Source organism: Triticum dicoccoides, chromosome 1A (assembly GCF_002162155.2).
Source record: "Triticum dicoccoides isolate Atlit2015 ecotype Zavitan chromosome 1A, WEW_v2.0, whole genome shotgun sequence".
Taxonomy (NCBI): Eukaryota; Viridiplantae; Streptophyta; class Magnoliopsida; order Poales; family Poaceae; genus Triticum; species Triticum dicoccoides.
The window spans coordinates 366,391,728-366,402,237 of NC_041380.1; positions in this window are offsets into that span (position 1 = coordinate 366,391,728).

Genomic DNA, 10,510 nt, shown 5'->3' on the forward strand with positions numbered 1-10,510 from the left:
TATATATATATCCATGTACCCCCCAAACATCCAGGAGCACCACGAAAACCTAATTCCACTGCCGCAACCTTCTGTACCCAAGAGATCAAATCTCCGGGCCTTTTCTGGAGCTCTGCCAGATGGGGCATTGATCACAGAGGGCCTCTACATCAACTCCATGGCCTCTCCGGTGATGTGTGAGTAGTTTACTTCAGACCTACGGGTCGATAGTTATTAGCTAGATGGCTTCTTCTCTCTCTTTGGATCTCAATACAAAGTTCTCCTCGATCTTCTTGGAGATCTATTCGATGTAATCTTCTTTTGCAGTGTGTTTGTCGAGATCCGATGAATTGTGGGTTTATGATCCAGATTATCTATGAACAATATTTGATTCTCCTCTGAATTCTTTTATGTATGATTGGTCTATCTTGGCAAGTCTCTTCGAATTATCAGTTTGTTTTGGCCTACTAGATTGATCTTTCTTGCAATGGGAGAAGTGCTTAACTTTGGGTTCAATCTTGCCGTGCTCGATCCCAGTGACAGAAAGGGAACCGACACGTATTGTATTGTTGCCATCGAGGATAAAAATATGGGGTTTATATCATATTGCATGAGTTTATCCCTCTACATCATGTCATCTTCCTTAAAGCATTACTCTGTTCTTATGAACTTAATACTCTAGATGCATGCTGAATAGCGGTCGATGTGTGGAGTAATAGTAGTAGATGCAGAATCGTTTCGGTCTACTTGTCTCGGACGTGATGCCTATATACATGATCATACCTAGATATTCTCATAACTATGCTCAATTCTATCAATTGCTCGACAGTAATTCGTTTACCCACCGTAATACTTATGCTCTTGAGAGAAGCCACTAGTGAAACCTATGGCCTCGGGGTCTATCTTCCATCATATTAATCTTCCAACACTTAGTTATTTCCTTTGCCGTTAAATTTTACTTTGCATCTTTATTTCTCTTTATCATAAAAATACCAAAAATATTATCTTATCATATCTATCAGATCTCACTCTTGTAAGTGACCGTGAAGGGCTTGACAACCCCTTTATCGCTTTGGTTGTGAGGTTCTTATTTGTTTGTGTAGGTGCATGGGACTTGAGCGTGATCTCCTACTGAATTGATACCTTGGTTCTCAAAAACTGAGGGAAATACTTACGCTACTTTGCCGCATCACCCTTTCCTCTTCAAGGGAAAACCAACGCAGTGCTCAAGAGGTAGCAATGCCCTAGAGGCAATAATAAAGTTAATATTTATTTAATTATATCATGATAAGTGTTTATTATTCATGCTAGAATTGTATTAACCGGAAACTTAGTACATTTGTGAATACATAGACAAACAGAGTGTCACTAGTATGCCTCTACTTGACTAGCTCATTAATCAAAGATGGTTAAGTTTCCTAGCCATGTACATGTGTTGTCATTTGATGAACGGGATCACATCATTAGAGAATGATGTGATTGACTTGACCCATCCGTTAGCTTAGCACTTTGATCGTTTAGTTTACTGCTATTGCTTTCTCCACAACTTATACATGTTCCTATGACTATGGGATTATGCAACTCCCCAATACCGGAGGAACACTTAGTGTGCTATCAAATGTCACAAGTAACTGGGTGACTATAAAGATGCTCTACATGTGTCTCCAATGGTGTTTGTTGAGTTGGCATTGATTGAGATTAGGATTTGTCACTCAGTGTATCGGAGAGGTATCTCTGGGCCCTCTCGGTAATGCACATCACTATAAGCCTTGCTGTAACATCCCAAATTTTCAATTTGGAATGTTATACACTACATCATCATTGCATAGCATATTTATTGCATTTTGGTTGATCCTAGAAATTTTTCGCAACTCAAGGACCCTCGGAGAGAGTTGGGGATTTCGTTATTTTCATATTTGAGTTGTCTCAAATTTTGAAAATAGGATCATTTGATTTTATTTATTTTATCTTCAATAATTTCTACTACAAAAATGTGAGAGAGGGAATAAAATGACTTTCCCAAAATAAAGAAATATTGAGGAAAAATGCGCATTTTTCAAAATTGCATTTAGGCCCCAAATAAATGTTCATCCTGTGCGGCTTGATTTTAGAAGCCGGGGAAAATTTATTTCGGGATTTTGGAGTCCGTTTAGGAATTTTTTATTTGTTTTTCTGCGCATTATTATTTAAAAAAAATGCGAACCGACTCCGGGCCGTACCCGAGCGGGACTCCGCCCGGGGCAGCCCTTATAAGCCGCCGCCCGGGGCCCGAGCCAGCCCACCCGGGCCGAAACCGTAGCGCCGACCCGCGTCGCCGCCTTGCCGCCGCCGCCCCGCCGCCATCCGCGCCGCGCCGCTGCCTCGCCGCTGCCCCGCCGCCTCGTCGCCGCCGCCCCGCCCGCTCACCGGACACGTCGCCCGAGGTAGCCGCCGACGCCAGCGGTTTTCTTATTTTTTTTAGATCCGTTTTTATTAGAACGGTTTTTTTCGGTTTATTCTATTTAGCGAGCGTTCGCTTGTTCGTTCGTTTTAACGAACGTGTTTGTCATTTAGATCCAGTTAACGAACGTTCGTTCGTTAAACTGTTCATCGTTTTTCTTTTTCTCGGATTAAATCCGTGATTTTTCGATCGTGATTTCTGATCCAATTTTCGTTTTAGTATAACTTTTCGCTCGTTTATCGGAATCAGGCGATTCAAGCGCATGGAGTTTCGTCTCGAAACCCTCTTACCGTTTAACCAACTTAAACAAGCTTTTGCTTCTGTAAAAATTGCCTTAGATCCAGAGTAGTAAACGAAGCCTGTTTCTTTTGCCGTTTGTCTTTCGTTGCTTCGTTCGATTTGATTCTTTTTGCCAACCGGAGTTCTTAAGATGAACTTTCTGTTTAGATCTCTTATTTGAGTTTTTACCTGTGCATTAGTTGAGTACTTATTGTATACTTGTTTGTTTGCGATAGAGTACCCGGAGTGTGCCGCTTGTTACTTCGACTCACTAGGTTTCCCGTATCATCAACAAGGCAAGTAACACTTTGATCATACCTCCTACTACCCAGTTTTATTGCATTAGATCAATCCTTCCGCATTGCATGATTAGTATCTAACTAAATTGTGGGTTTGGGAAGTAGTTGAGGTAGTACCTATTACTTGTTTACTATCAAACCTTTGGGAGTTACTTCTACGTTTGCATATTATTGCTATGCTATGCTAGTAGACGTGGATTGGGTGAGTGATATCCATGACAGATGTGAGATTTTTAAATCAATGGTTTATCTAAGGTGGCAACTTAAATACACATTTGGGTGGATTGAGGTACCTGGGTATTCCAGGATTGCCTGTTTTCTTTTGGACCGCCACCCAGGCTCAAAGGGATCATGAGATTTTTCATGCTAGAAACTTCCGTGTGTAGCCACAAGCTATTATGGGCTCTAGCATAGTTGACTAAGTCGTACGAACTCTTACAGTGGTAGACTAGCAGATGTAGGGGATGTAGGTGGTACGGTCTACCCATCGTAAGGTGCTAGCGCTTCTGAAAGACTATGTCTCGGTCATCCATTTCTCAAACACCGTGTAGTGCGAGAAACCAAACGGAGGCGATCGAGTCTTGTGGGGAAAAGGGCACAAACCTCTGCAGAGTGTATAAACTAATCATGATTAGCCGTGTCCCCGGTTATGGACGTCTTGAGTATCTAGTACCTGGATTATCATGTGAATCTCAACATGTTACTATAAAATTTAATTTGACGGATTTGTTTCATGATGTTACTTAATTGGGATTGAGGATGCTGTCAACCATTCTCAATGTTTAACAACCACCATAATAGTTAAATAAATTTATTTCTTTGCAGTAGGGAAAAACTAGCTTTACGCAAAACTGTAACCATAGAGCTTTCCACCAGCCAAATATGCATATAGTATAGCTGTTTCATTCCATTACTCTCTATGTGTTACATTGCCACCATATTCCATGTGCTGACCCGTTTTCGGGCTGCAACATTAATGTTGCAGACTTTTCAGACGACGATGAAGGAGTTTTAGGTCATGGTTCTATACTCAGTGATGCCGTTGGAGTTGATGGACTCACTTATCTTCCAAGCCTTCCACTGTTATCATTATTAGATGGCCTTAAGCCATATTTATTGTAATAAGATCTCTTTTGAGACACTCGATGTAATAAGTGTGTGATTGATACTCTGTTATAAATCCTTCAAGTACTGTGTGGTGTCAGCATTACTGATCCAGGGATGACACCTGAGCACAGAGATTGGACTGTTTGAGGTCTGGTCGCTACAAGATGGTATCAGAGCACACGCTGACTGTAGGACACGACCACTAAGCTAAAGACCTAGCTCACTACTCACTCTCTTCTCTTCTGACCTCTTATCTTTTCTACTCTTTAGGATGGCGGATGCAAGGAACAAGTTCACACAACCGGATGAAGATACACCCTTTGGACGTCACTTGAACGAAGTCACTAGATACCTGAACATAGGAGTACCAAGCTTCACCGGAACCTACAATGCCACTTTACCTGAAGAAGAGCGCTGGATGATTCAAGTTCAAGTTCCAAGAAGGACGTTTATGCCAGTCACTGAGCCCATAGAGTTTTATTTTGATGCACCAACTTGGAGTCTAGGAAAGAGCATGGCAACTCACATCGCCATGGGACGCATTGGAGAAGTCTACCGCAATGATCTCAAGGATACTATCTACCAGATTTGTGGGCGCCGAGATGAGCACTGGGAGATGATCAGCACCAGAAAGGATAGATCAATTGCACCTTTTATCTAGGAGTTAAACCAGCACATTCGATGTCAGGAGAACCAGATGTGCGCCGACATGATAGACCTAAAGAAGGCAAAGACAAGAATCAAGGAACTGGAGGAAGAACTCAAGGCTACACGTGAAGATTATGAAGAGGAAATTGAAGTATTAGTGGATAAGAATGCCGACCTAACAATGAAGATTGGAATATTTATGGGAGGCCCTACACCAGTAGAAGAAGACGAAGAACCCAAGGAGATTCGCCCGGAAGACTACATCATCATCGATGACACCGACTCGGATCCAGATGATAGCAATGATGACTATGTTGATGAAGCTGGAGCAGATACCATGGAGTCTGCAACCGAAGAATATTTCTAGTAGCCCACCTCATCATCAGTAGTAGTCCACCATGTAAATATAGTAGTCTGAGCACTTTTGCGATAGTTAGATCGATTGTATGCCCTTGTTTGATTGAATGAATGAATTGTTTGCTTTTGCCTCATGTGCATATGGGTAGTGTTTTCTCTTTAGACCCCCTCTATTCTTAAATATCATCTTTTCTAAACCCTCAAATGCCTCCGAGACGTGACCCCGGATTTACCTTTCTATCGGAGCTCACCCAGTTGATCCAGCAGCAGAACACATTGATGCAGTTGCTAGTCCAGAATCAGAATCAGGGGAACAACAACAACAACCCACCACCACCACCACCTATTGATCACTTAGCCCGTTTTCTTAGGCTGAATCTGCCGGTGTTTTCCAGTAGCACCGAGCCGATAGTAGCATATGATTGGCTCCGCAAGACAGCTAGAGAGTTGACCACAGCAGGATGCACTGATGCGGAGAAGGTGAAGTTTGCCACACATCAGCTTGAAGGACCCGCAGCATCATGGTGGGAGAATTTCACAGCCACTTTCCCTGTCGATACTGTCACATGGGACCAGTTTCAGCAGGCTTTTCGAACTGCCCATGTTTCAGCAGGAGCTATGGCCATGAAGAAGCGAGAGTTTCACAACTTGCGCCAAGGAGGACGAACAGTTGGCCAGTATGTGGAGGACTTTAGTAAATTAGCACGTTATGCCCCAGATGACGTTGCTACGGATGCAGCTAAGCAGGAGAAGTTTCTGGAAGGACTGAATGATGAGTTGAGCATGTAGTTGATGGTAGCAACCTTCAACAAGTACCAGGAGTTGGTAAATCGTGCTCTTATGATTGAAGGGAAGCATCAGCAAATTGAAAATCGCAAGAGGAAGTATGCACAAGGAAAGTGCAATTCAGGAGCTCAGCAGAAGCCACGATTTACCCCTAGACCGGGAGGACATTTTTAGCATACCCATGGAGGAGGAAGCTCGCACAATCATAATGGCCCTAGGAATGGTAATGGGAATGGAGGAAGCAACGGCCAGAACCGCACCAACCCATCAACCCAAGAAAGACCTGAGCCAAGTCACTTGCTTTAAGTGCCAGAAGACCGGACATTATGGCAATGAATGTCCTGAATCACAGAATGGAAATGGCAATGGAAGCTCTGGGAAGAAGCCGAACCCTTTCAACAGGGGACAGGTGAACCACGTTAATGTGGAGGAGGTTGAAGAGCAGCCGGATGCAGTAATCAGTAAGTTTTTGGTTAAGTCATTTACTGCACTCGTTCTTTTCGATACTTGTGCATCGCATTCATACATATCAAAGGGATTTGTGGATAAGTATAAACTTCCAACCCAAGCCCTTAGGTCACCCATGTTAGTAACCTCGCCTGGAGCAGAATATATGGCTAGTCTATGGTGTGATCGGTTACCATTAAGGATTGGTAACTATGTTTTTCCCTCAGACCTAATAGTATTGGAATCCCAAGGATTGGATGTGATATTAGGCATGGATTGGTTATCAAAGTATGAAGGGAATATTGAATGTGCTAGTAAGTCAATTTTGCTTACCACCCCAGAAGGGAGAAGGATCAAGTATGTATCCCGACATGTGCCAAAGAGGACTCAAGTAAATTGCTTAATAGGAGTTGTGCAGGAGGAAGTACCAGTAGTGAAGGATTTCCCCGAAGTATTTCCAAAAGAGTTACCAGGCATGCCACCGGATAGAGATATTGAGTTTTTGATTGAGCTATTGCCAGGCACAGGGCCAATACAAAGAGACCATGTAGGATGCCTGCAAAGGATTTGGTGGAAATTAAGAAGCAAATTAAGGAGTTACTGGATAAAGGATATATACGCCCAAGTTCTTCACCTTGGGGATCGCCAGTACTTTTAGTGGAGAAGAAGGATGGATCGTTAAGGATGGTTGTAGATTATCGAGGATTGAATGAAGTAACCATCAAGAACAAGTACCCACTACCGATGATCAATGATCTGTTTGATCGATTGCAAGGAGCTAAGTTATTTTCCAAGATCGATCTGCGATTAGGATACCACCAGTTGAAGATTCGGGAACAGGATATACCCAAGACAACTTTTACCACCAGGTATGGGTTGTACGAGTATACCGTTATGTCATTTGGTCTGACTAACGCACCTTCATATTTTATGAACATGATGAACAATGTGTTTATGGAGTTCTTGGATAAGTTCGTCGTAGTGTTCATTGATGATATCCTGGTTTACTCAAAGAATGAAGAGGAGCATAAGGAACATTTGCGTTTGGTTCTTGGAAAGCTCAGGGAACATCAACTATATGCCAAGTTTAGCAAATGTGAGTTTTGGTTGAAGGAAGTTGGATTTCTCGGACACGTTATATCCGGAGAAGGTATAGCAGTAGATCCCACTAAAGTTGATACCGTGACCAAGTGGGAAGCACCAACCACAGTGGGAGAGATCCGGAGTTTTCTTGGACTCGCAGGATACTGCCGGAGGTTTATTGAGAATTTCTCAAAGATTGCAAAGCCTATGACTGAGTTGTTGAAGAAGGATACCAAGTTCATATGGACGGAGGAATGTGAGGCTAGTTTTCAGGAGTTGAAGAAACATTTGGTTACTTCACCCATGTTGACTTTGCCAGACCAGACCAAGGATTATGAGGTGTATTGCGACGCTTCACGTCGAGGACTTGGAGCAGTGCTTATGCAGAAAGGGAGAGTTGTTTCATATGCCTCACGACAGCTTAAGCCTCATGAGTTGAATTATGCTACGCATGATTTGGAGTTAGCAGCCGTAGTGCATGCACTGAAGACTTGGAGACATTTTCTGATTGGAAACCATTGCGAAGTGTATACGGATCATAAGAGTTTGAAGTATATTTTCACACAGAAGGAGTTGAACCTCAGACAAAGGAGATGGTTGGAGCTCATCAAGGATTATGATATGAAATTGCATTATCACCTCGGAAAGGCTAACGTAGTAGCTGACGCATTAAGCCGTAAGAGCCATGTCAACACCCTAATGACAGGAGAATTACCAAGAGATTTAGCCGAAAATCTTTGAGAGTTATGTTTAGAAATAGTCCCGAGAGGCTATGTAGCAGCATTGGAGATTCAGTCTACATTGATGGATAAAATCAGAGAAGCCCAAAGGACTGACAAGGAGATTGCTTCTATTAAGGAGAAAATTTGCAATGGAAAAGCTAAGGTATTTCATGAGGATGAGCACGATACCTTATGGTTTGAAGACCGTGTTTATGTGCCAAATGATCCGGAGATTAGAAAGCTAATTCTGCAAGAGGCCCATGATTCACCATATTCGATTCACCCAGGAAATACCAAGATGTATTTGGATTTAAAGGATATTTTTTGGTGGACCGGAATGAAGAAGGATATTGCGGAGTACGTAGCAGTTTGTGATGTATGTCAGAGAGTGAAGGCAGAGCATCAGAAGCCAGCAGGATTGCTACAACCATTGCCGATACCCGAATGGAAGTGGGATAAGCTAGGCATGGATTTTATTACAGGATTGCCCAGAACACGTTCAGGCTATGACTCGATATGGGTTGTAGTCGATCGTTTGACAAAGGTAGCCCATTTCATTCTAGTGAAGACTACCTATACCAGTGCAAAGTTGGCAAAGATATACATGACCAGGATCGTATGTCTGCATGGAGTTCCAAGGAGCATTGTATTTGATAGAGGAACCCAGTTTACGTCAAAGTTCTGGAATCAGTTGCATGAGACTTTGGGAACCGGACTAGAGTTTAGCACAGCTTTCCACCCGCAGACAGATGGACAGACCGAGAGAGTCAACCAGATCTTGGAGGATATGCTAAGAGCTTGTGCGCTAGATTACGGATCTAGTTGGGATGATAATTTGCCATATGCAGAGTTCTCTTACAACAACAGCTATCAATCCAGTTTGAAGATGGCCCCTTTCGAATCCTTGTACGGAAGGAGGTGGAGGACCCCATTGTCCTGGGATGAAGTTGGAGACCGCCAGTTGTTTGGACCGGATCTGATAAAGGAATCTGAACAGAAAGTGAAATTAATTCGCGATAGGCTAAAGGTAGCTCAATCCAGGCAGAAGAGTTATGCAGATTCTAAACGCAAGGAGACAGATTACAAAGTCGGAGACGGAGTCTATCTTCGAGTATCACCACTTCGAGGAGTTAAGCGCTTTGGAGTTAAGGGAAAACTAGCGCCACGTTTTGTAGGCCCATACAAAGTGTTGGAACGTATGGGAGAAGTAGCCTACAAATTGGAATTACCCGAAGGACTGTCAGGAGTTCACGACGTGTTTCATGTATCCCAGTTGAAGAAGTGCCACGCGGAGATGGCTGACATACCACTGAGAGATACGGTACCACTGGAAGCAATTCAGTTGGACATTGATTTGACCTATGAGGAGAAACCAGTTAAGATTCTAGAATATGCCAGTCGAGTCACCCGCAGCAAGGTTATCAAGTTTTGTAAGGTTCAGTGGAGCCACCACACGGAGGATGAAGCCACCTAGGAACGAGAGGAAGATTTGCTGAAGGACCACCCTCACCTATTTTCTGGCCAACCCGAATCTCGAGGGCGAGATTCATCTTAAGGGGGGTAGGTTTGTAACATCCCAAATTTTCAATTTGGAATGTTATACACTAGATCATCATTGCATAGCATATTTATTGCATTTTGGTTGATCCTAGAAATTTTTTGCAACTCAAGGACCCTCGGAGAGAGTTGGGGATTTTGTTATTTTCATATTTGAGTTGTCTCAAATTTTGAAAATAGGATCATTTGATTTTATTTATTTTATCTTCAATAATTTCTATTACAAAAATGTGAGAGAGGGAATAAAATGACTTTCCCAAAATAAAGAAATATTGAGGATTTAATAAAAAAATCAAATAAGATTTTATTTGGTTTTATTTGCTACTTTATTTGAATTTAGGAAAAATGCGCGTCTTTCAAAATTGCATTTAGGCCCCAAATAAATGTTCATCCTGTGCGGCTTGATTTTAGAAGCCGGGGAAAATTTATTTCGGGATTTTTGGAGTCCGTTTAGTATTTCTTTTATTTGTTTTTCTGCGCGTTATTATTTAAAAAAAACGCGAACCGACTCCGGGCCGTACCCGAGCGGGACTCCGCCCGGGGCAGCCCTTATAAGCCGCCGCCCGGGGCCCGAGCCAGCCCACCCGGGCCGAAACCCTAGCGCCGATCCGCGCCGCCGCCGCCCGCGCCGTCGCCTCGCCGCCGCCACCCGCGCCGCGCCGCCTCCTCGCCGCTGCCCCGCCGCCTCGCCACCGCCGCCCCGCCCGCTCATCGGACACGTCGCCCGAGGTAGCCACTGACGCCAGCGGTTTTCTTTAGAATACCGCCGTTTTTTTTTTGAAAAGCCGCGGTTTATTTTTTTAGAT